Source organism: Apostichopus japonicus, chromosome 4, assembly GCF_037975245.1.
Source record: "Apostichopus japonicus isolate 1M-3 chromosome 4, ASM3797524v1, whole genome shotgun sequence".
Taxonomy (NCBI): Eukaryota; Metazoa; Echinodermata; class Holothuroidea; order Aspidochirotida; family Stichopodidae; genus Apostichopus; species Apostichopus japonicus.
The window spans coordinates 24,047,527-24,052,979 of record NC_092564.1 but is presented as its reverse complement, the minus strand read 5'-3'; positions in this window follow the sequence as shown (position 1 = coordinate 24,052,979).

Here is a 5,453-nt window from a genome sequence, read left to right as displayed (position 1 = left end):
ACATTTCAACATTCATATCAATATTATTTAATTTTCTATAAGATATGGACCTATTGTGGCAGTTTTATTGCCTGGTTGGTAAGAGAATGGACCGCTCTATCACATGGGCCTGTTTTGGGAACAATTAAAAAAATCACGATTTCGGCCAAAAATTGAAAAAATCATAAGGCTATACCCTTACCAAAATGTCAAATTTCGACCAAAAATCGATTCTTTCCGATTTCGATCAGGATGGATTATATCGATTCCCGTAACTCATATCTGTTGTTTAATCCATAAAAATCGGTTGACTGAGCTATCATTTTCATAAAAATGACATTTCAACATTCATATCAATATTATTTAATTTTCTATAAGATATGGACCTATTGTGGCAGTTTTATTGCCTGGTTGGTAAGAGAATGGACCGCTCTATCACATGGGCCTGTTTTGGGAACAATTAAAAAAATCACGATTTCGGCCAAAAATTGAAAAAATCATAAGGCTATACCCTTACCAAAATGTCAAATTTCGACCAAAAATCGATTCTTTCCGATTTCGATCAGGATGGATTATATCGATTCCCGTAACTCATATCTGTTGTTTAATCCATAAAAATCGGTTGACTGAGCTATCATTTTCATAAAAATGACATTTCAACATTCATATCAATATTATTTAATTTTCTATAAGATATGGACCTATTGTGGCAGTTTTATTGCCTGGTTGGTAAGAGAATGGACCGCTCTATCACATGGGCCTGTTTTGGGAACAATTAAAAAAATCACGATTTCGGCCAAAAATTGAAAAAATCATAAGGCTATACCCTTACCAAAATGTCAAATTTCGACCAAAAATCGATTCTTTCCGATTTCGATCAGGATGGATTATATCGATTCCCGTAACTCATATCTGTTGTTTAATCCATAAAAATCGGTTGACTGAGCTATCATTTTCATAAAAATGACATTTCAACATTCATATCAATATTATTTAATTTTCTATAAGATATGGACCTATTGTGGCAGTTTTATTGCCTGGTTGGTAACAGAATGGACCGCTCTATCACATGGGCCTGTTTTGGGAACAATTAAAATAATCACGATTTCGGCCAAAAATTGAAAAAATCATAAGGCTATAATACCCTTACCAAAATGTCAAATTTCGACCAAAAATCGATTCTTTCCGATTTCGATCAGGATGGATTATATCGATTCCCGTAACTCATATCTGTTGTTTAATCCATAAAAATCGGTTGACTGAGCTATCATTTTCATAAAAATGACATTTCAACATTCATATCAATATTATTTAATTTTCTATAAGATATGGACCTATTGTGGCAGTTTTATTGCCTGGTTGGTAACAGAATGGACCGCTCTATCACATGGGCCTGTTTTGGGAACAATTAAAAAAATCACGATTTCGGCCAAAAATTGAAAAAATCATAAGGCTATACCCTTACCAAAATGTCAAATTTCGACCAAAAATCGATTCTTTCCGATTTCGATCAGGATGGATTATATCGATTCCCGTAACTCATATCTGTTGTTTAATCCATAAAAATCGGTTGACTGAGCTATCATTTTCATAAAAATGACATTTCAACATTCATATCAATATTATTTAATTTTCTATAAGATATGGACCTATTGTGGCAGTTTTATTGCCTGGTTGGTAAGAGAATGGACCGCTCTATCACATGGGCCTGTTTTGGGAACAATTAAAATAATCACGATTTCGCCAAAAATTGAAAAAATCATAAGGCTATACCCTTACCAAAATGTCAAATTTCGACCAAAAATCGATTCTTTCCGATTTCGATCAGGATGGATTATATCGATTCCCGTAACTCATATCTGTTGTTTAATCCATAAAAATCGGTTGACTGAGCTATCATTTTCATAAAAATGACATTTCAACATTCATATCAATATTATTTAATTTTCTATAAGATATGGACCTATTGTGGCAGTTTTATTGCCTGGTTGGTAACAGAATGGACCGCTCTATCACATGGGCCTGTTTTGGGAACAATTAAAATAATCACGATTTCGGCCAAAAATTGAAAAAATCATAAGGCTATACCCTTACCAAAATGTCAAATTTCGACCAAAAATCGATTCTTTCCGATTTCGATCAGGATGGATTATATCGATTCCCGTAACTCATATCTGTTGTTTAATCCATAAAAATCGGTTGACTGAGCTATCATTTTCATAAAAATGACATTTCAACATTCATATCAATATTATTTAATTTTCTATAAGATATGGACCTATTGTGGCAGTTTTATTGCCTGGTTGGTAACAGAATGGACCGCTCTATCACATGGGCCTGTTTTGGGAACAATTAAAAAAATCACGATTTCGGCCAAAAATTGAAAAAATCATAAGGCTATACCCTTACCAAAATGTCAAATTTCGACCAAAAATCGATTCTTTCCGATTTCGATCAGGATGGATTATATCGATTCCCGTAACTCATATCTGTTGTTTAATCCATAAAAATCGGTTGACTGAGCTATCATTTTCATAAAAATGACATTTCAACATTCATATCAATATTATTTAATTTTCTATAAGATATGGACCTATTGTGGCAGTTTTATTGCCTGGTTGGTAACAGAATGGACCGCTCTATCACATGGGCCTGTTTTGGGAACAATTAAAAAAATCACGATTTCGGCCAAAAATTGAAAAAATCATAAGGCTATACCCTTACCAAAATGTCAAATTTCGACCAAAAATCGATTCTTTCCGATTTCGATCAGGATGGATTATATCGATTCCCGTAACTCATATCTGTTGTTTAATCCATAAAAATCGGTTGACTGAGCTATCATTTTCATAAAAATGACATTTCAACATTCATATCAATATTATTTAATTTTCTATAAGATATGGACCTATTGTGGCAGTTTTATTGCCTGGTTGGTAAGAGAATGGACCGCTCTATCACATGGGCCTGTTTTGGGAACAATTAAAATAATCACGATTTCGCCAAAAATTGAAAAAATCATAAGGCTATACCCTTACCAAAATGTCAAATTTCGACCAAAAATCGATTCTTTCCGATTTCGATCAGGATGGATTATATCGATTCCCGTAACTCATATCTGTTGTTTAATCCATAAAAATCGGTTGACTGAGCTATCATTTTCATAAAAATGACATTTCAACATTCATATCAATATTATTTAATTTTCTATAAGATATGGACCTATTGTGGCAGTTTTATTGCCTGGTTGGTAACAGAATGGACCGCTCTATCACATGGGCCTGTTTTGGGAACAATTAAAAAAATCACGATTTCGGCCAAAAATTGAAAAAATCATAAGGCTATACCCTTACCAAAATGTCAAATTTCGACCAAAAATCGATTCTTTCCGATTTCGATCAGGATGGATTATATCGATTCCCGTAACTCATATTTTTTTTTTTTAATCCATAAAAATCGGTTGACTGAGCTATCATTTTCATAAAAATGACATTTCAACATTCATATCAATATTATTTAATTTTCTATAAGATATGGACCTATTGTGGCAGTTTTATTGCCTGGTTGGTAAGAGAATGGACCGCTCTATCACATGGGCCTGTTTTGGGAACAATTAAAAAAAATCACGATTTCGGCCAAAAATTGAAAAAATCATAAGGCTATAATACCCTTACCAAAATGTCAAATTTCGACCAAAAATCGATTCTTTCCGATTTCGATCAGGATGGATTATATCGATTCCCGTAACTCATATCTGTTGTTTAATCCATAAAAATCGGTTGACTGAGCTATCATTTTCATAAAAATGACATTTCAACATTCATATCAATATTATTTAATTTTCTATAAGATATGGACCTATTGTGGCAGTTTTATTGCCTGGTTGGTAAGAGAATGGACCGCTCTATCACATGGGCCTGTTTTGGGAACAATTAAAAAAATCACGATTTCGGCCAAAAATTGAAAAAATCATAAGGCTATACCCTTACCAAAATGTCAAATTTCGACCAAAAATCGATTCTTTCCGATTTCGATCAGGATGGATTATATCGATTCCCGTAACTCATATCTGTTGTTTAATCCATAAAAATCGGTTGACTGAGCTATCATTTTCATAAAAATGACATTTCAACATTCATATCAATATTATTTAATTTTCTATAAGATATGGACCTATTGTGGCAGTTTTATTGCCTGGTTGGTAAGAGAATGGACCGCTCTATCACATGGGCCTGTTTTGGGAACAATTAAAAAAATCACGATTTCGGCCAAAAATTGAAAAAATCATAAGGCTATACCCTTACCAAAATGTCAAATTTCGACCAAAAATCGATTCTTTCCGATTTCGATCAGGATGGATTATATCGATTCCCGTAACTCATATCTGTTGTTTAATCCATAAAAATCGGTTGACTGAGCTATCATTTTCATAAAAATGACATTTCAACATTCATATCAATATTATTTAATTTTCTATAAGATATGGACCTATTGTGGCAGTTTTATTGCCTGGTTGGTAAGAGAATGGACCGCTCTATCACATGGGCCTGTTTTGGGAACAATTAAAAAAATCACGATTTCGGCCAAAAATTGAAAAAATCATACCAAAATGTCAAATTTCGACCAAAAATCGATTCTTTCCGATTTCGATCAGGATGGATTATATCGATTCCCGTAACTCATATCTGTTGTTTAATCCATAAAAATCGGTTGACTGAGCTATCATTTTCATAAAAATGACATTTCAACATTCATATCAATATTATTTAATTTTCTATAAGATATGGACCTATTGTGGCAGTTTTATTGCCTGGTTGGTAAGAGAATGGACCGCTCTATCACATGGGCCTGTTTTGGGAACAATTAAAAAAATCACGATTTCGGCCAAAAATTGAAAAAATCATAAGGCTATACCCTTACCAAAATGTCAAATTTCGACCAAAAATCGATTCTTTCCGATTTCGATCAGGATGGATTATATCGATTCCCGTAACTCATATCTGTTGTTTAATCCATAAAAATCGGTTGACTGAGCTATCATTTTCATAAAAATGACATTTCAACATTCATATCAATATTATTTAATTTTCTATAAGATATGGACCTATTGTGGCAGTTTTATTGCCTGGTTGGTAAGAGAATGGACCGCTCTATCACATGGGCCTGTTTTGGGAACAATTAAAAAAATCACGATTTCGGCCAAAAATTGAAAAAATCATAAGGCTATACCCTTACCAAAATGTCAAATTTCGACCAAAAATCGATTCTTTCCGATTTCGATCAGGATGGATTATATCGATTCCCGTAACTCATATCTGTTGTTTAATCCATAAAAATCGGTTGACTGAGCTATCATTTTCATAAAAATGACATTTCAACATTCATATCAATATTATTTAATTTTCTATAAGCTGAGCTAACATTTTCATAGAAAGAGCTACACTAACTACTGCACTCAAGTTATGTAAATGTCA